The sequence below is a fragment of the Lycium barbarum genome, chromosome 9 (assembly GCF_019175385.1).
Source record: "Lycium barbarum isolate Lr01 chromosome 9, ASM1917538v2, whole genome shotgun sequence".
NCBI lineage: Eukaryota > Viridiplantae > Streptophyta > Magnoliopsida > Solanales > Solanaceae > Lycium > Lycium barbarum.
The window spans coordinates 85,792,773-85,815,786 of NC_083345.1; the positions used below are offsets into that span (position 1 = coordinate 85,792,773).

General features: G+C 37.3%; 1 non-coding gene across 1 annotated transcript; it reads left to right on the forward strand.

The window, feature by feature from the left end:
- The first annotated feature begins 2,313 nt into the window (after positions 1–2,313).
- LOC132612452 (small nucleolar RNA R71) lies at positions 2,314–2,417 on the forward strand. Its single transcript, XR_009571811.1, has one exon. It is a non-coding gene; the product is annotated as a small nucleolar RNA R71 (small nucleolar RNA).
- Positions 2,418–23,014: the final 20,597 nt, after the last annotated feature.

A 23,014-nucleotide genomic window follows, 5' to 3' on the forward strand; every position in this document is an offset into this window, starting at 1 on the left:
AGCAATCGGGTAAACCACTCCCGCATCTAACCATTTGATTATCACTTTCTTGACGACCTCTTGCATATTCTCGTTCAGTCTCCTCTGATGCTCTATACTCGGCTTGCTATCCTCCTCCAACTGGATTTTATGCTTACAGATCCCAGATGGGATACCCCGAATGTCTGTTATGGTCCAACCACTAGCACGCCTATATTCACGCAATACCTCCAAAAGCTGTAAAATCTGCTCCTCAGTCAGTAGGGCTGAAACAATCACTGTCAATGTATTGTTCGAACCAAGGAACTCATACTTCAGATGTGATGGGAGTTTCTTAAGCTCCAACTTAGGTGGCTCGATTATCGAAGGCTTTACTGGAGGAGTTGTTCTATTTTCCAGATCGAGATTTAGCTTCTTTGGGTGGTAAGAATATGAACCCGACCCAATAAGTGAATTAACTGTCTCCACATAACCTTCCATGTCTTCAGCATCAAAGTTCACAAGAATACCAGCTAGAGCTTCACCCTTTCTTCTTCTATCTTGAACTCCACCGCTTCATCAACAACATCAAACGAATCAACTACTGAATTGCTCTCATAAGCACTTGGTAACTTCATCCCCTTGCTAGCCTGAAAAGTAATTTCTTCATCGTTGACTCGGAACTTGATTTCATTTTTCTTTGAATCCATCAGAGCTCTCCCTATAGCAAGGAAAGGTCTCTCCAGAATAATAGGAATGTCCCGATCAGCAGCACATTCAAGAATCACAAAATCAGCGGGCAACATAAATACACCAACCCTCACAAGCACATCATCAACCATACCAACAGGCCTTTTGATAGACCTATCAGCCATCTGCAACCTCATAGTAGTTGGCCTTGGCATCCCCAAACCAGATTGTTTGTATATAGCAAGGGGCATCACGTTAATACCCACCCCATTATCACACAAAGCGCGAACAAAATTATGGTGCCCAACAGAACATGGAATGGTGAACGCCCAAGGATCGCCCTTTTTCTGAACAGTAGTAGTTGAGATAATGGAACTCACAGTGTGAGTCAAACTCACGGTTTTATGTTGAACCATTTTCTTCTTAGTCAGCAGGTCCTTCAAATAGTTAGCCAAACCTGGCGTCTCCCTGATAGCTTCCAAGAAAGGAAAATTCAGAGATAACTGCTTCAACTGATCATAAAACTTCTCGAACTTAGCATCTTCCTTCTTCTTTACCAACCTCTGAGGAAAGGGAGTCTTAGACTTGAAAAGCTGAGTCAAAGGGCGAAGAGCCCCTTTTACAGTCTGCTTGCTCGTGTTGTCAGTTTCCTTCACAATCTCTGGAATATCAGCAACCTTCTTGTGAGTAGGATTCTCATCAACAATAATAGGTTCTTCAGACTGCACCTCTTTCTCTTCGTCTATCGGCTCAAGATCAACCACTTTCTTATCAGCCCCTTGGAGTATTTTACCACTCATTGTAGTGATGGAAAACACACGGTCTACACCGCCTCCCTCATTCTTCAGATTCGGAATAATGTCACTCGAAAGTCTTCCCTTTTTAGAAGAGTGCTGCTCTCTAGAAATATCCTTCATCTGTGACTCAAGCTTATGAATAGCCACTGTATGGGAACCCACTGTCTCTGTCAGCCCAGATAAAGTCCTCTCAGACTTAGATTGATTTGCCAGAATCTTCTCAAGCATTGCTTCAACCTTCGAACTACCTTGCTCTGTTGACTGCCCTTTCGGTGGAATATAAGGATTGGAACTCTTGTTCCTAAAATTGTTACTGTTGTTGTATCTCCCTTGGTTCGCACCACCATAATTATTGTTGTAGTTCCCTGAGTTTTTATAAGCACCTTGACCTTGCTGAGGTCTCCATTGATTTTGATTCTGGTAGCCACCTTGCTGAGGTCTCCCTTGAGAGTTATTCACATAGTTAGCATCTTCAACCTACATAGGGGGCTCATCATGAAATGGACCATCTTGAGTATGGTACATCCCTTTTGGCATAATTGTATCATCCTCATAAACATTTACCTTCTTAATCTAGGTTTCATCAAACTTCTTTGTAAGCAAGGAAATATTTATTGCAAGTTCTGCCAATGTTTACTGACTATCTTGATTCTCCTTTACTATATTCTGGATGATAGCACTATCATACGGTACAACATCAACATTGTTTGAGTGCCAAGCCTGATTGTGAGTAGTCAGCTTGTTAAGTATGTTGGTCACTCATCGATAAGATTTGTTCATGAAACAACCATCAGCTGCATTATTAGCAACTGACTGCGTCATTGGATCTAGCCCTCGGTCGAACTTCTCCATTAATATGTGCTCCGAAAAACCATGGTTCGGACTCTTCTGCAAATACTCCTTGAATCTCTCCCAGGCTTCATAGTTGTTCCCCCGGTCGCTGCTTAAATTCATAGATCATGTCCTGAATTTCAGCCTTCCTGCTAGGAGGGTACCATTTCGTGCGAAAAGCAGTCATCATCTCTGCCCATGTAGTAATCGAATTTCGGGGCAGCTTCTCAAACCATGTTCTTGCATCTCCAGCTAAGGAATATTTGGATAACCTTAGCCGAATAGCATCTTGTGAAACATTATTTTGGATGTGATTAGCACACACATCCACAAAATTCTGCAAATGACGTTGAGGGTCATTCTCAGTAGAGTTCGGAAAGTATCCTTCAAGTTTCAATAACTGGTATAGAGAGGAGTCAATTTTCACGCTAGCAGCTCCAACTCGAGGATGAACAATAGCAGATGCATAGTCCTCCTCTGGAACAAAATCAGCGAAAACATTCTCATCATCTGATTCATTCGCCAGATTATTCAATCGATTCCCGTGGTTACCAGCACGTTGATTTTGTTGATTTTGATTGATGTTCACTTGGTTTACACAGAGTAGCAAACAAGGTGTGATGGAATAAGCAAAATACATCAATCAAAGCAAACACTATTTAGTAATTTCAAAACTGTATTCCCCGGCAACGGCGCCAAAATTTGATACGCTCAAATTACACCTATTAATGGTATAACGCGGACGTTGTCAAATATAGTAACCCAACAAGGTTGGGATCGAATCCCACGGGGAATATAGTGTGAAAAGGTTACTAAAGTTGTAGGATGCTAAATTTAGGTCTAATGTCTTAATCCGATGATTTTGGTAAAACTTTAGTTTTTTTTTTATGACTAATTGCGAACTAATTGCTTGGGTGGTAATTTATGGTAAAAGAAACTAAGGTTGTGTCCCCTTTAGATGAGGTGTATGATCATGGGTATTGATCTCGATATAATTCTAATGGATTGTTGTATGAATGCACTTAACCTCTACGTGAATCTCTACTATTTTCCAATAAATAAAGATTATTTCTTTCGATGATTTTCCCAAATATAAGAAAGTGATATGAAGAACAGTTAATTATGCCAAGTAGATTCGTCTTATTCCTAAGTGAATCTATTAAACAAAGTTTAAAGCTTTGAGTCTTTGTTATTTATTCTTACCAACCCTAATTATTTTCCCAAATAAATCAAGGTTTATGGCGTTAATCAATGTTTGCAACCGTTAACTATGAATGAAGAATGAAGAATAAATAAACACTAACAATCCATTATGCATATATCAATCACAAACCCAATCACAAAACACCAATCAATGGGTTCACAACCCTAGTAAGAAAATTTAGCTACTCATAGAAAAAGAATAACAATTGGAAATAATTAAAATCATAATGCTTACGAATTGATTGCTTGGTATTGAGGAGAAAGTAATTGCAATTGTTTGTAACCCAAAAGACTTCCAAAACTTATGAGTATTTAATGCTAAGAAGAATAAAACTGAACTCTGATGTCTATCGTACAAGAAACCTATATCAAGTATTTATAAGACCCTAAGTCGTGAGAAGTGAAAAGACACAATTGCCCGTCGGGTCCATTCTACGGTCCGCAAAACCGTTATGCGGACCGTCAAAATTCTTCCTTTCAACCGTCAAAGAGTCTCCAGCATTTTTTCACGATACACTTTGACGGACCGTCAAATATTATGCAGTCCGTATTATTGTTCTGCAGGAATGGATCTTTGGTACACTGCTCAATGTGACCATTATACGATCAATTTGACGGTCCGCAGAATGTTTTGCGGCCCGTCTAATTGCTCCGTCAAACTGCCTCTTCAGTGATTTGTTATTTTCTCCACTTCTTTCTGCATTTTCACCTAATTCTCCAACTTTTGCCATCAAAACACCTAATACCTGAAATCCAATAAAAAAACACGTAAAATCATGTAGACTTGCTCAAAAACAAGTAAAACTTATAGCCGAAAAGCATCGACTGTGGTGTAAAATCACGCCGCATCAATCCTCCTCACAGGCTTAGTCTTTATAACCACCCACCAATCAGCCTTATCCCTACGCAAAGGATATGGAGCATAATACACCTGCTTAGCATTTTGTGCAATTATAAAGGGATCATAGCGATTGTATTGTCTTGTGTGTTTGACTTCAATTACGTTATGTTGACGATTCACCCTTGTACCTCTTTGGCTTGGATCAAACCAATGGCTTGGATCAAACCAATTGCACCGAAATAATGTTATCTTCTTCTTAGGGTAACCTGAATACTTAAGTTGTATGATCTCCTGCAGCACACCGTAATAATCAACAGTTACACGGCTACCATCAGCATCGCCTTTAATGCACACTCCACTATTATTCGTCTTCTTATATTGAGAAACTTCTTCGGTTTGAAACTTGTAACCACTAACAATGTACTTTTTCATTGTCTTAACTTCATTGCCTGGTCCAAGAGTTATATCTTTCGCAAATTGGGAATGTTCTCCTGTTTGATAAACCTATATAATAAGGAGGAAAATTAAAATTCAATAACTTATATGTAGCCTACATTTAATTGAAATTATGCAATGAATTTCCACACTTACAAAATCGTACAACTAATGGGAAAACTTCAAATATGTCTTCATCGCCCTCAAGTTCTACGAAGTAACTGTTCGACATATGCAAGATTTTCATTAGTTTCACCCTTATCAGTTACCCATTTAATTCAGTAACATAATTCGACACTCACCGAATAAATACTTGAATTTCAGGGCAATTGAGCAAAACATGTGTCACAGCTGATTGCCTCTCCATACTACTCAGGGTTCGTTTTGGAGGCTTTTTAGAATCTCGTCCTGGTTGGTTAAAGATGGACATTGGCGGGTAGTTAGGATCAACTCCACCCTCATCATTATGGTTGGACTTATTTCTCATACACAACACTTGCTCTCCGAAATAATATGAACAGAAATGCGTTGTTTCCTTTGCAAGATGCGCTTCACAAATAGACCCTTCAATCTTAGATCTCTGCTTAGCCAATTTTTTGCATTTGCAAATGGTCCTGCACATGTTTAATATCAATAGGAACAGTAATTAGTTAACAAAATATATTAAAGAAAGAGGTAGTAAGTCTGGTTTCTTACCTCTCGAAAGGATACATCCACCTAGTTTGAACCGCTTGTACAAGATGAATGGGAAGATGTTTCATCACATCAAAAAACCCACATGGAAAGATCTTCTCGAGCTTAGTTGTAATGACTGGCATATTCTGTTCCATTCTTTGAAGGTTTTCTACCGTCAAAGTGTTAGAACATAAATCCTTGAAGAACAAACTTATCTCTGTGATTGGTTTCCATATTCTTTCCGGTAGGCGGCTAAATGCAGGAATCAAAGTTTCCATGAAAACATGGCAATCCTGACTTTTCATACCAATCAGTTTTCTGTCATTCATATCAGCACGCTTGTCAAAATTAGACGCATACCCTTCTGGCATCCGCAAATTCTTAACCCTTTGACAAATCTCTCATTTCTCATCCAAAGTGAATGAAAAACTAGCCTTGGGCTTGAACACTTTATAATTCGCTAACTCTTGCAAGTTCAATTCAGGGCGCCTATAATATTCCTTTAGGTCCAATCTAGCTTTTGGGTTATCTTTTGTCTTGCCTTTAACATCCATGACAGTGTTGAACAAATTATCAAAGTAATTGTTTTCAATATGCATCACATTATGCTGTAGAAGATTATCCTTCCAATATGGTAACTCCCAGAATATGCTCTGTTTAGTCCAATTATGTTCAACACCATAACCATGTAGTCTATAAGGGGCAACTTCTGTGATCTTAGGAAAGTGACAAACCCTCCCCCAAACTTCTTCTCCTGATAATGTTCGAGGTGGGGGATCATTTTCAGTTTTATTCTTTCTAAATGTTTATTTCATTTTCCTGAATTCGTGATCCATAGGCTAGAACTGACGATGACAATCAAACCATGAATTTTTGTGGCCATGTTTTAAAGTGAAAGCTTTACTATTTTTCATGCAATGAGGACAAGCAAGCTTTCCAGCAGTCATCCAACCAAACAACATCCCATACGCAGGAAAATCGTTAATAGTCCACATCAAAGAAGCACGCATATTGAAATTGCTCGTAGTTGATACATCATATGTTACTACACCTTCACACCACAATTGTTTTAACGCATCAATCAAAGGTTGTAGATAGACATCAATCAAAACTTTTGGATTACAGGGACCAGGGATAACACAATGTAGGAATATGTAGGGACTTGTCATACACATCTCAAGCGGTAGATTATATGGAGTAAGAAATACAGGCCAACAAGAATAGGGTGCAGACGAAACAGAGTATGGTATGAAACCATCCGCACACAAACCCAAACGAATGTTTCTTGGTTCACTAGCAAAATCAGGATAAGCTATGTCAAAATGTTTCCACGCTTCTCGATCCGATGGATGACACATAACACCAGTTGTCCTTCTATTTTCGTTGTGCCATCTCATGTGAGGAGGATAACCCGGCGATGCAAACAACCTCTTTAAGCTATGTATAATAGGTAAATAATGCATTTCCTTAATTGGAACCATATTCCCACTAGGTGTCCTCTTATAACGCGCATGTCCACATAATTTACATTCATTTAAATCAACATCTTTCTTATAGAACAACATACAACCGTTTGGACAACAATGAATTCTATCATACGACAATCCTAATTTGGAAACCAATCTCTTTGCTTCATATTAACTCTTAGGTATGTCGAATTCCAGACTAACTAGTTCCCCCACAAGCTTAATCATTGAGTCCATAGCAGCTTTAGCAACAATCCAAGCTAATTTGATATTAATCATTCTAACTGCAACAGACAACATAGAATGCTGACTTCCTACCCAAAGTGGACGACTAGCCTCTTCTAATTCTTGATAGAAGCGCATTGCTTCTTCATTAGGAGGTTCCTCAAAATTTTGCTCAGGTTCAAACCCAGACTTTATGCCAAAAGCATCATTAACCATATCATTAAGTCTATCATATTGGACATGACTATATTCCTATGACACACTACTTTCACCAACAACCATATTATAAAATACATTGACCCCATCAGTCTCTCCATGATCAATCCAGACATAATAATTCTCCTTAAACCCACGACTATATAAATGAACCCTAACCGCTTCCGGTTTCAAATACTTCATACACCGGCAACGGGAACAAGGACACCTAATTACCCCTTCATTTTGAAAAGGGTGAAGTGACATTGCATGTGTGATAAACCCATCAACACCTTCAACAAATTCATCATGTACACCCACACGATCACTATTATTCATATTATACATCTACATACGATCCATCTAAAAACATATACCCACAAATTATTGAGGTTATAGAAATATATTATAACTTAAGAATTCTAACTTAAAATATAACTTAAGAAAACACAATGCCAACCAATTCTAATTTTGAATTCTCAATAACAATTCTAACTTTAATAATTTATGGATTCTAACTTTAATATAACTTTTAAAAGCACAATCCCAACCAATTCTAACTTTAATAACTTATAGATTCTAACTTTAATTCTAAAACTTGAAAAGTAAATCTAGTGAAATAAAGTCTACATTTTAGTTTAAAGGTTATAGAAATATCATAACTTAACAATTCTAACCTTGAAATGCACAATCGCAACCCCTTCTAACTTTGAATTCTCAATAACAAATCTAACTTTAATAACTTATGAATTCTAACTTTAATACAACAACAACAACAACAACAAGCCCAGTATAATCCCACCATGTGGGGTCTGGGGAGGGTAGAGTGTACGCAGACCTAACCCCCACCTTGCAAGGTAGGGCGGCTGTTTCCGAAAGACCCTCGGCTGAATTCTAACTTTAATATAACTTGGAAAAGCACAATCCCAACCAATTCTAACTAAGCTAACATAAATACATTGACAATGAATATAAAAAATAGCACAATCACAAGCAAATATATATATATATATATGAAAAGTAAACTAGTCAAATAAAGTTTATATTTTTTTTCACAAATTGAACATCAATAATTTAAGAAAGCACAATACCTACCAATTCTAACTTTGAATTCTTAATAACAATTCTAACTTTAATAACTTATAGATTCTAACTTTAATATAACTTTGAAAAGCACAATCCCAACCAATTCTAACTTTAATAACTTATGGATTCTAGCTTTAATTCTAAAAATTGAAAAGTAAATCTAGTCAAATAAAGTCTACATTTTAGTTTTGAGGTTATAGAAATATTATAACTTAATAAGTCTAACCTTCAAAGGTACAATCCCAATCAATTCTAATTTTGAATGTTCAATAATAATTCTAACTTTAATAACTTATGGATTCTAACTTTAATATAACTTTGAAAAGCACAATCCCAACCAATTCTAAAAATTGAAAAGTAAATCTAGTGAAATAAAGTCTACATTTTAGTTTTGAGGTTACAGAAATACTATAACTTAACAATTCTAACTTTGAAAAGTACAATCTCAACCAATTCTAATTTTGAATGCTCAATAACAATTCTAATAACTTATGGATTCTAACAAAAAGCACAATCCAACCTAAAAAAAAAAAAAAAAAAAACTAGTCAAATAATTAAAGTATACATTTTTGCACATATTCAACATCAATAATATTACAAACAATGATAACTAAGCTAACACAAATACATTGACAATAAACATAAAATATAGCACAATCTCAAGCAAAAACAAATATATGAAAAGTAAACTAGTCAAATAAAGTTTACATTTTTTCACAAATTCAACATTAATAACATTACAAATGATGTTTAACAAAGCTATATAGACTAAAATTAGGCCTAAAAGCTACAAATAAAACTAAAATTGAAAGAATTTTGATAGCCCTAATTTAAAAAGAAACTAACCTCAATTTACTAAGTTAAAAACGGGTCTGGAGTAGGTGGGGGTGGGCTACACAGGCTGCGGGGCTGGGCGGCAGGGAACTGGGCAGCGGGGCTGGGCAGACGGGGGTGGGCGACGGATAGGGTTTTGGAGGAATGGGGTTTTTTGTTTGGGAAGAAGGAGAAATGAAGAGTGAAACCCGTTTGGCCATTTTGTTTAAAAAAATCGACGGACAAAACCGACCCTGCCCGTCGGGTTTTTTAAAAAGTTGACCAGCATTTGACCAAAAAAAATATATTAAAAACCGACCCGGTCCGTCGGTTTCCTAAAAAAAATTGTTTATTAATTTTTTTAAAAATAAAATGAATTGTTAATTATTTAAAATACTTTTAAAACTAAAACCGACATTGTCCGTCGGTTTTATATTAATTATTATTTATTTTTTAATAAAACCAATGTGGGACGTCAGTTTTTGTAAAAAAAAAAAATGACAGAAACATATTTTCAAAATTCTGCCAAAAAAACAGACCTCGTTCGTCGGTTTTCTAATTAGAAAAATTTTAAAAAATAGAAATTCAAAAAATTGATGCATTGTCGGTTATTTGTCCGTCGATTTTTGGCAGTTTTTTAGTAGTGAAAGATGAAGAAACTGAAAAAGATAATGACAAATCTGCTGAAGGAGATGAAGACGAAAATGATGAAGGAGGTGAAGAAGAAAATGATGAAGGAGATGAAGAAACTGAAAAGGGTAATAAAGAAGACGAAGAAGAAACTACAGATCACATTTTGACGACCTTGGCCGATTTAAGAAAAAAGAGGAAACATAATGTGGATGCCATTATTCTTGAGTCTTCTAGTATTGACACAGAACCCAATAGACCTTCCATTGACAAGGTCGTCAAGAGTTTTAGCATTGAAAAGTACGGCATGAGGATGCCGCTAAATGAAAATAATGATTTGTCCGGTGATATTGTGTTTTAAACTTATAAAATAAGGCCAGTCTCAGTCAACACCACTACAGCGGTCATATGGCCGCCCCAGCAGTACCCGCCCCAACGGTTGTACAGACCGCTACGACGGTCCTGGCCAAAATACATACTACCGCTGCAGCGGACACCAGACACTAGAATTTTTCCCAACTTTCACAATTTCATCCCTAAATCCGGCATTCACCCGAGGCCAGAAATATACAAACCAAATATGCAGATATACATAAAAACGCGCTACGAACGCACTCGTAGCCTTAGAATTCCCATCAGAGGTCTTGTTGACCGAGTCAACCCCCGATACCTCAAAACTAACTTTTCAACCCAGGTCTCAAAATGCACCCGAGTGCATTGGAAACCTAAATATATACACAAGTTCTAAACGACCATCCAGACCTCTCGAAATTGACGGATTCCCAAAAAAGGTCCGTTTACTAAAAAGTCAACTTTGAGTCAACTCATTTTCGCTTAATGGCTAATTTTTCTAGAAAACATTCTAAGGTCCACAACGATGCCTAGGAAGTCATGCCAACTATCTCCTCATGCCAAAATAGTTCTAACGAGACTCGAGAACGGGTCAATGAAGGCAAAAATGGAATAATCACGGTAATGACAAAACAGGTCGTTACACTATCTGTTGGACAATGTCCATCAAGTGTGATACTTGTTGCAACAAATCACTTTATTGTCTAATTTGATAACTTTTGAATCTGTTACAGTAAATTTTTACAGCAGGTACAATAATCTGTTGCAACAAGTTACTAATCTATTGGACAATATCCAATAAATGAGTAACCTGCTGCAATAAATTACCCATCTGTTGGAAAACTAACAGATGTAACCTGTTGCAACAACCTCTGAGCTGATAAATTCTTTTAAATAGATCTTTCTTTTCATGATTTAGCACCATTTTGATATATCTACTTTCTTGTTGTAGGTTGTGCACCCATGGCTTGTCCCGACAATAAGAGAGTTGGAGATGTTATGCCTTGTCACCTTTGTACCCATAGAATCTGTGCCTGACAGATTAATCGATGGGTTCAAAGGGGAATTGGCTGGAGTGACAGCCATCACAAGGGAATCAACTAGGGTTGATGATGTTGTTGCTGGTGGTGGGGTCTTGTTGCTGGTGGTAATGTTGTTGTTGATGTTGTTGCTGGTGGTGGTGGTGGTGTTGGTGGTGGTGATGTTGTTGTTGATGTTGGTGGTGGTATTGTTCAACCTGTTGATGTTGTTGTTGGTGGTGGTGTTGGTGATGATGTCCAGGCAAGTATTGTCGGGGAAAAGTTAAGAGATGATGATGTTGATATTGGTGGATTTACTCCAGTTGCTGGATTTAGTGGTGTTGGAGGATTTAGTGGTAATTTTAGTGGTGGTGAATTAAGTGGTAGAAGATTTGTTGATGTTGGTCCCGGTACCTCTAAGGTTCCCTCATGTGCTTGTGAATGCATCACTTGCAAGGAGAAAATGGATAATTTGGTTAGAAAGGTTGAGGAGTTGGTGCAGGAACAAGAAGCCACAAACACTTCTATCCAGAGTTTGATATCCAAGAGGGGTATCAATCCATCAAAGAGCCTTTCCTCACCCTATACTCCTATTCATGTTCGGAAACGGGGCAAAGCAATTGCCAAGGCACGTGTATCAGTTAGATCAAGGAAATCAGCTGCCACTCCCAGGAAGTCAATTGAGACTTCTCTTCCTGATGTTGGGCCAAAAGTGCTAAAAAAGGTAGACATTTGCAAGCCTGTAAATGCCCAAAGAAAGAAAAATCTTGACACTGTGCTCAAAGCCAAAAAGAGTGGGAAAACAATGTACTCAATGCATGAATTTGGGGCCCCAGACTTCAAGGTTATGACAAGAATGAATATTTTGTAGGACGATTGTGTAAGTTTTAACACTTGTATATATCTATCTAATTCAGTATGTTGTGGCAACAAGTCCTTTATTTTGTTGAATCGGTTGCAGCAAGTTAACTAGTTGTTGCAACAGGTCCTTTATTTTGTTGAATATGTTGCAGCAAGTTAATTTGCTGTTGCAACAATACCTTTATTTTGTTGCAATAAGTTAGTTATTTGTTACAACAAGTAACTAACTGTTTTACTACTTTTACTTTAGCATGTAGATGAAGTCCTACTTCTAATGCGTATGAGGCAAATCAATTTTCCTGAGTACTATGATTCCACTGATATAATCCAGGACCTCAACTTTTACAATAACATTCTCAAGAGATACACAGATTTGACAAATGAGAGTGCAGTTCCGAATGTCGTGCCTTTGGAGGTTAGACTTGCTAAATTTCTATGGGATGATGAAGTGGTCAATTATTGTAGAGGTATTCGACCCTACCCGGGTGGCTGCTCATAGGCTGGTGCAAAGAGGGTTTTAACAATGATGAATACTGATGTAGCACATTTTTTCACTCTCGAGTTCAAGATTGAAGAGGGAGTGATAAATGTTTATGACTGCAACATTCTTGTCTACCCAGATAATGCTTTCTTTTGTTACATGCAGCCCGTATTGGAATTGTGGCCCAAGTTACTAAAACAGTGGCATGTCACATACTTTCCTGCAACGTTACTCTATGAACCGTTGGGATTCCATAGGAAAATGAATCTCCCCCGCAATGACACTAGTAGGACATGTGGTTCGTACTCACTTGCTTTTATAGAGGCTTTGCTCACCGACACAAATGTGACAAAACCTGACAATCTAATCAACGACAACTCTGTGGGGAAGATGAAATGGAGATGGGCCTTAGGTGTGATTGAAAAGGTGTTGGAGCCCTAAGATGGGCTGATAAACAATTTATTTAATTTGTATTTTTTGGAGACCAAAGGTGGCCTGTTGAGCAATTTATTCTAACTTTCAACTTTATGTCGTTGGTGAATTATGGTGGATGTTTATGACATTAAATAATTTAAGTATATGTTAGGTGTTCAGTACCTTTCTAAGACATTTCTGCAAGTATTTAAGTTGTTTCAAACAAGTCACAATTTTGTTGCAACAAATACTTAATATGTTGGTAAAAAACAAACAGCTGTTGCAAGACATTATGTTCAGTAGTTTCAAACAAGTCACAAAATCTATTTCAACAAGTTACTAACTTGTTGCAACAAGTTTCTAATCTGTTGCAACAGATGGCTCAGTTGTTGCAACAAATCTAACGGTTGTTGAAAAAATTGCAACAAGTTGATAATCTGTTGCAATAAGTTTCTAATTTGTTGCAACAAATGGCTCAGTTGTTGCAACAAATCTAACAGCTATTGAAGAAGATTTTTAACAAGTTGATAATCTGTTGCAACAAGTTGTTTATCTGTTGCAACAGATGGCTCAGTTGTTTAAACAAGTTACTTAGTTGTTACGAAATCATACCTAGATGTTGTAAATGTTTAACTCTAATACCATCAAATTAATTAAGTGTTTATATATATATATATATATATAGAGAGAGAGAGAGAGAGAGAGAGAGAGAGAGAGAGAGAGATCACTAAATATGGGTTAATCAAGTAGTTCTCACCAAATAACTCCAACGATCACTCGATTTGAGAAGAATACACGTAGTTGATCATATGTCCTGACTCAGAATACCATCAAATTGATTAGATACATATATTGAACAATAAATATCATTGATTTCCTTTGTTTATCACTAAATATGGGTGAATCAAGTAGTTCTCATCAAATAACTCCAACGATCACTCGATTTGAGAAGAATACACTTAGTTGATCATATGTCCTGACTCAGAATACCATCAAATTGATTAGATACATATACTGAATAGAAAATATCATTGATTTACTTTGATTATCACTAAATATGAGTGAATCAAGTAGTTCTCATCAAATTACTCCAACGATCACTCGATTTACGAAGAATACACTTAGAACTACCCATCTAACTAATGAAATCACTGTCTAATCCATTAAGGATGTTAGTAGATAAATATATTGATCACTAAATATCATTGAATCCCTTTGTTTAACACTAAATATTATTGATTCCCTTTGTTGATTACTAAATATAAGTGACTCATATCATAGTTGTTGCAGCAATCGCAGTATCTGTTGCAGCAATTGATGTATCTGTTGCACCAATTGCATAATCTGTTGCAGCAAGTAACATAGTTGTTGAACAAGTCATATCACTAGTTGGATAAAACACAACAAGTTATGGAGTTTCTGCAACAACTCATTCCATTTGTTGAAAAAACTCAAAACACCAAATAACTTGATGTTACAAGTCGTGCCACTTGTTGGAAAACCAAGTTAATTAACTTAGTTGTTGCAAAAGATTTGTTACTTGCTGCTAGTCTTATCACTTGTTGGATAACAAACAATAGATATATAGCTGTTGTAACAAGTTTATTTACTGGTTGGGAAAATCCCAACAAGTTACAGAGTTGTTGCAATAGGATTATTACTTGTTGGAAACTGTTTAGAAATTGCAAAATCACAGAACATACATTGGTGATTTGAACAAAATCGATGTATCATATAAACTAAGTTCACAAACACAAACAACAGAATTTTTCATTGCAAGAAAGAACAAACATAAAAATGTCATAAAACTCAAGTTCACAAACACCAATAATAGTAATTATTATTAGAAGACATTGCAAGATAAACAACTATGGACCATTTTGGTTTGGGCATGTAGTTTTTCTATGGCCAGCTGTTTTACATATGGAGCATTTATTTTCCTCGTTGGAAATGATTCTCCGATTCCACGCCTCTTCTGTGTCCGTCTTCTTCTCGGTTTGCTCGGATCAACATGTGGAGAAGGTATTTCTCTCTCTAAAATCTCCATAGGAACTTCCCAAGATTCTTCAGAAGGCACGGGATTCATTTCCTTACAGTATGCAATTATATAATTTCTCCACCTTATAATATGGAGATGAGTAGTCATAAATCCGCCTTCCAAAGTCTTCACCATATTGGACTCGAAGCGCTGCCATAGCATGTGGACAAGGTATTTTATCCAGGTCAAAAACTCTTCAAGTACAACATCTTCTTTGCAGATCGACTATTGCAACTGAACCGTGACCGATGACGCTTAACTTATAGTTGGCAATTTGATGGGCCAATAACTTATTCCCCTAGTTGACAAATTTTTCAATTGTTTTTTCCATTGAGAGAACAAAGATGGTTGGTGAGTCAATGAACTCCATACGCCTCTCAAGAAATTTTTCAGCAAACCTCATATTTATGGAATCAAATAGAGCAGTACTGGGAAATTCTCTTTCAACATTGAACATTGAGTTCACCGACTCAGGAGTGTTTGTCGTCATAAAATTATACATGAGAAAGCAAACATATTAGTGTTGGAACAGGTGGCTCAGCTGTAGGAAAAATCACAACAAGTAGAACATTAGTTGCAACAAGTAACCTATTAGTTGCAGCAGATGTGTTACTTGTTGGAAACAAAAATGTGCAAATACCTATTTCCGGGGCAGAATGCCCTGCTCCATCTGTGGAATCCAATATGTTCAAAACGTTCGGCGGCCCCAGGAACCATATCTCTGATTCGATTGAAATGGTCATTGAACACATCAATATTGTACGCTTTTGCTGCTTTATAAAATTAAGATACGACCTCCCCATTGTGAAAGGTGGTTCTCAGATTTTCCCTAAGGTGCCTCATGCAAAACCCTCCTTCGTACTTGCTCCTCAAAAATGTCCCATCGACAGCTATGACTTTTTTCATTTGCGCAAAACCAAGCATCCAAGCCTTATACACTACAAAAAAGTACTTGAACTTCCCATTTTCATTAACCTTCAATGCCATCTTACTTCCTGGATTTGCAGAACGAAGCATATCACTGTACGCATCAAGCACCGCATACCCGTGCTCATGTGTCCCCCTTGTCAAAGCCTTTGCAATCTCTATGCCCTTCTATACCTTCCAATAACTGACCTTACAACCCAATTCTGTACGGATTGAGTGACTCATATCTCTTATAGATGGGCCTTTACCATCAGGAAACCTATCTTTGAAGTATTCACCAACGACTTTCGTTGTAGCATGTGGATTATGGCTCGTAATGTGCTCAGAACCACATGTGTGATTCTTTATGTAGGTTCTGATACAAAATTTGTCAGAACTTAAAAGCTTCACAGCCCTCAGCCACCACTTGCACTCTGGATGTACACATCTGAAGCAATACACAGTATGCGAATTAATCAACTTCTTGATTCTAAAATCTTTCTTCAAGCAAGCAAGTTTCAACGAAGTTGCTAGTGCTTCTTTGTTTCAAAGAAGTTGCTAGTGCTTCCTTGTTCTTGAATGACATTCCTTTATAAAAACCTGTTTCATCATCTTGAACATGGCTAGACTGTGTTGATTGTGTAGTGCCCACTGTATTGCTCGCAACTTCGGGTATAGGAATCTGGTCAGCCCCACTTCTATTATCTGGGATATCCATATCCACCCCATCCAATTCATTATTTAACACATTGTCACGACCCAACCCTCCATGACTGGCATCCAACTAAATTCTAGTGGGTGAACCAACACACAAGCCATCTATTCATTGAAGTCCGATTTTATATTAACCAAGTTAATCAGTTATTACTCATTCAAGCATCAATTAAATAAAATAAGTCATGCCATAAAATACTAAAATAAGTGTAGAAGTTCTAACTATTACAAAATCCCCAAAATTCGAAAGTCATCATACCAGAACTCTAATCTAAAAACATGTCTAAGGAATGAAATCTGTCTAATAAATATCCATAATGTCTAGAATAGGAAAAGACATCATAAGAGGAAGATCTTCGGGCGGTCCGGCATGGATAAAAGCTCACCCTAGATATGTCAGCAAATGTCCTCAACGCTAGATGTGAGACCGGGTAGCAGTCTCTGTATCACAATCTGCACTCAAAAGAATGCAACAAGGTAGTATCAGTACAAACACTATGTACTGGTAGATATCATAGGCCGACTAAGATTAGTATCATGCATATATCATAAAATCAATAGAATAAACAAACAAGCCAGCCAACAGACATGAATATCAATAAACCACGACAAGTCAACAAAGGATAATCACAATCAAGTCACAAAGATATCAAAAATCACAATCAACGGAAGCCACAACAAAAATAAGTTTACCACAATAACCATACTCACTGTTCACATATGCTAACTGATGTCATTGCTCAGTAGTCATGACCTGCAGGGGACCCATGGTGTCCATGTACCACTCGTTTCGGATCCACTCCTCGAACCCGGGCATAAACCTTCGCTCCGGAACGAACCTCGAACGCGGGCCATAACAATGTACCTCTCTTTCCCGAAACTAACCTCGGACCACGAGCCCATAATCTAGGTCACATGAGTGTCTTTCCATACCTCTTTACAGGACAATGTTTCTTACCTTCTCACTATCAATGCTCAAATCATTATTTCACGTCACAATATCGCCGAGAAGATCATATTAGCTTCTTATCACAAACACATCCACTGCAATTTAACACACAAGCATAGTGGCACAAAGCCTACACAACCACTCAATCGCATTCACATGAGAATTCAACCACACAACATCATGCATGAAAACTAGACATGTTTTCTCTTAAAGAATTGACAAAACATACAATCAACTAACCAAAGTCTAACTCAAGTAGACCATAACCTACCTCAAACGTAAAACTGGAAAAACGCAAGTCACTCCGCTATAGCTTTTCCCTTCCTCAAAGCCTCAGAACGCTCAAAGTCTAGAAATAGAAGGCTCAATGAGTCATAATTAGTCACATCACAAGTACCGATTCAAGAATACCCTTCCCTTTACCCCATTCCAATGGGTGGATGATTTTCAAGGTGTAAAGAAACCTATCAAGGGCCTTAGCAATCAGTAATCATCAAATTATAACAATATTATCTCAACATTCCCACTACAGTCAGGATTCATGGTCAAGACACTATTTTTATAGAACCCTAGGTCTCAATTCACTTAGTTTATGGTCCTAAGGATTCAATTCATGATTAAGAGAAATTAACTCAAGCCTTTAGATGATAACTAAGTGATAATAACCATAACCCATTAAGTTTTGAAGGTTTATTAATTTCTAGGGTTTCTATTACAATTCCACCATTTAAGACCCATAAAAGGGATGACAATCATGAAGGACAAACGGAATGATAGAAAGGGATAGATGAGACTTACCTCTCAAGAGTTTTCTTGCCCTAGCTTAGAATTCCACCCTGGGTGCTTGTGGGGAACTGTGTTGGGTTATCATAAATAAAAAATGTGAGACTAAGTGTTTTAAACACGGGCTACTGTTTTTCGTAGACCGCTGCGACGGTCGTTCCACCGCTACAGCGGTCCCTCTATAGCGGCCAAGCGACTGCTATAGAGGACCCAAAGGAAATCCGCTCACCGCTATAGCGGTCCATCCTCTGCTATAGCGGTATCACCATAGCGGACCATTGCCCGCCACAGCTGCCATAGGAAAATGGCTGGCCGCTGGAAGTGGTCAACCCACCGCTACAGCGGTACCGCCGCAGTAGTGCCATTTGGGCAGTGAGCTCGACTTTTTGTCCAATTTTCCCCCCTTCCACTCTACATTTCATCCGAGGCCTCGCAAACACAAACAAAACATGCAACCAGACATAAAAACATCATACAAATCCACCCATGGCCTCGGAATTTCCAATGGAGTTCTAATTTCCTACGACACCACCCGACGGACTCAATCAAACTTAAACAATAATCACAAGAAAGTTAAGTTTCAGCTCTTAAGCTTACAAAATCGAGTTCTACGAGCTCGTTCTACCCTTGGGAAGGTTCTATTTGGTGGGGTGACCCTACTTTTCCCATAACGAACGGAAGGGTCGTTACACACATCTTGTTGGTCTTGAGATAAATTGTGGTTCTCTACCGGGCTTCCAATGACGTATACCCTTAAAATGAGCCTAGCTACATCATTCAAATAAACACGCAAACAAACTTGATCGGTTATCTTAAATGGCAAGACCCTCTGATTTTCAAAAGAGCTGTGCATGTAAGTGATGGCAAGCTCTTTTGGTTCACAAGTTAATTCACAATAGGTGATGATTAGGTTCACAAAATCATCAAACACAATATCTTTTTGGACATTCATTGTTATCGTCTCTAACATGTCATTACCCTTCCATCGCCAAATATATCGATTGTTCTTCTCGATCCATTCATTATGGCAATCAACCCCTATTGTTATTGAGTCCCCATTAGTGGTGTTCGAGGTACCTGAAGATATTTTGTTTAACAAAAAATTGGTCATGACAGTACATACCAAACTATAACAAAATGAAACAACTGCAGTAGTTGTTCCAACAGATTAGTTACTTTTTGGAACAAGTGGACTACTTGTTGCAGCATGTAATCCACTTGTTGCAACAAGTCTCTAATCTGTTGAAGTCAGCTTCAATTTTTTTGGGTAATGTTTCAGACTGTTGAAGATGTCCAACAGATTAGTGAATTTTTGCAACAAATGGATTACCTGTTGCAACAAGTAGTCCACTTGTTCCAACAAGTCACTAATCTGTTAGAAGCAACTTCAGTTTTTTGGGTTCTGTTTCAGACTGTTGATGCTACTTCTAACAGATTATTAACTTGCTGCAACAAGTGGACTACTTGTTGCAACAGGTAATCCACATGTTGCAACAACTCACTAATCTGTTAGAAGCAGCTTCAGTTTTTTGGGTTCTGTTTCATCCAAAAACTGAAGCTGACTCCAACAAATAATTGAGTTGTTGCAACAAATGGACTACCTATTGCAACAGCTCACTCACCTGTTGCAAGTTATTTATACAACGTATTTAGCAATGGTTGCAACAAGTACACCAACTAAATAATTTGTTGTAGAAGTTGCAACAGCTACATAATATGTTGCAACAACTACAACAGCTACTGTAAGTTGTTGGAAAATCAGTAGATTATACCTACATGAAAAATTGAAATAAAACGGCATTGTTTTACTTACCAAATGAGCGGAAAACACTTATGAAGTAATTCCCAGTGCTACACGAATGAAATCCAGTCAAAAAATTGCAAAATCGGGTGGTCTCGTTTTTTTTCTTTCTTGAGCAAGAAGAAGAAGAAGAAGAAGGCAGCAACAATGGACAATGAAGAAGCAACAAGAAAGCAGCAGAATAAGAAGAAGCAAGAAGAAGAGGCAAAAATGGTGAAAACGGGGCTGACCACCTTTGGCGCTTTTTTTTTTCAGTTTGGGTATTTTAGGGTTTATATGGGTTGGGTCAAAGTGTTAAAAACAAAACTTGCGGGCAAAGTGTAAAAAACAAAGCTTGGGATAAAATTGTTAAAAATATAACTTTGGGGCTAGTTCAAAACTCCATAATGACAAATCCAAATTTTATTACCCCTACTCAATAAAAAAACTTAGAGTTACCCCAACTCAATTTTGAGACTTTTTTGTCACCCTTAATTAATTATCCCAAGTAAATAAGAGTTGAAAAGCAATTTTAAGTGTTGGAGTTAAATTTATCACTAAATAGTTACGCGTTTGGATTAAAGTGCTAGAGTTGAAAATAAAAAAGCTCTTTTTCTATTAAATTAGCTGAAATAACCTTAAAACTGTTAAAAGTAAAAATAAGCTTGTTATTTCAACTCTTTTAATTTTAAATTAACTCGAACACAAATTAATTTGTGTCTTAATTCACTTTTCAGTTATAACTTACTTTGATAAGATTATTTTTAATAATATAGATTATATAAATAGCTATAATATTTATAATATGACTTAAGTTTGTAAATAAAAAACATACTCCATTAATAGTTCATATATAAATTACAAGTGTTGATCAATTTCACCGGCAATCATATCATGAATAGCCATCCAACAATCATCACTTTGATTTTTTCACATTTTCTACATTTAATATTAGCTCTTACAGATGTATCAACATGATTAATAGATGGAACATATCTCTCATCCTCAGCTGCTCGGAATGCATCATCCACCTTACATTTCTTTCTAATATAATTTCTTTCTAATATAATTGTGAATAATCATAGTAGCAAGTACGATATCCTTTCGAGTATCAATGTCATAGTAATGCAAAGCTCAAAGAATAGACCACCTCATTTTCCATAAACCAAATGTACGCTCCACAAAGTTTATGCATGAAGAATGCAAATAGTTAAATTTTTCTTTCGTTTCTCTTGGTGCTCGCACTTGTTGTGCCGCACCTCGACCGAATTCTACTAGGTGATATCTCAATTCCTCCTTTTTGTATGGAGCCATATATGCCCTCACGTGTGGATATCTTGCATCAACTAGGTAATATTTGTTCCTTAATGGATGTGAAAAGTTAAGCTTTGATCTGCGAAGGGCCTTACCAAATATACAACTATCATGAGCTGCTCTTTTCCATCCAGCTAATCCAAATGTGAAACACATATTAAAATCGAAGACAACAAGAATATTTTAAGTTGGATAACCTTTCCGCCCAATATAAGATATTTCTTGGCCTTGCGGTAATCTTGCTTTCACATGTGTACAGCGCCCAATATAATCCTATAAATAACAAATCTCAATAGAAGTTTTATATTAGAATTTGAGCTATAGTGTGCTTCACTAAATGTAACGACCCATTTGATCGTTACGGACTTTCCTCCTCCTTTCTCCAAATAATCCTTGTTTGGGTCCGCGCTAATAGTTGTTACACGTGGGTCTTACGGGTAAGAGTGACACATAGCCAATTTTAGAAAGAACCTCTCTAATGTAGGAATTTTCGGGAACAGTTGTTCCACTTCAGTGTGCCCATGTCGGCAGACTTATAGCCGCGTAGGCAAGCAACCCTAAGTTTTAATGATTATGTGTCTGCAAAATACGTTCCATAGAGGCGACATCGCGTTAGCGGGCAGATGTCCGCGTAAGCAGAAATCGCTAGGCAGACCTAGCATTTATTACCCCATTTTGAGATTGGACCTCATTTTCACCAAACCAAAGCTCTAGAGTGTTCCTTGAAGAGAATTTCAGAGAAATCCATGGCCTTTGGGGAGGGTAAGATATAACTCTATCTCATTACTTCCGTTCTTGTCCCTTATCTTCTATTGTCAAATCTCATGCTTAGGAGTCTAAGGATTTGAGGGAAAGTTCTTTTACTAGTAAAACCCTAGGTGGGTGAATGGTGTTCTTCTACTAAAACTCTTGGTGGGTAAGGATTAATAATGTTTTTTTAGCATGGGAAAATCATTTTCTTCTAACTATAATCTCTATTTATTAGTTGCGTTTTCTCAAATAGGTTAGTGTAGGATTTTCTTAGAAATTGGGGGTTTTGGTAATAGAAGGACTTGGAGTCCCATTTGAGGTTAGATGAATATGAACTTTAGGCTGTAAATCATTGGAGAACCTAGTAAACTAGTTTAATGGAAGAATTCTGATTTTTCCCTTATGGGCCCGGGGATGTTCTATATAGATCTCTTAGCACTCTTCTAGAGTCGTAGGATTTGAATATCCTCAATGCGTCTCTTACAGGAATACTTTTCTTCCAGACCCTATTGTTCTCAACGCTTTCCAAAGAAGGAAGATGAAGTTCGAGAGGGATGTTCTCACCTATTTGGCTTCGAGGTAGGTTACGGCTTACTTGAGCTAGACTATGATTAGGAATTCATATGTAATTAGTAGATGTTGATGGTGAAAGCATGCATAAGTCTTCGGACAAGGTGTTGGGTTGGATACTCTTAAGTTGGTAATTTTCTTCTGTGTGTGGCTTGTCGCCATATTGTGATATTGGGCTTGTTGTTATGTTTGTGATGTTGGGCTTGCCGCCCCATATTGTGACGTTGTGCTTGTTGCTT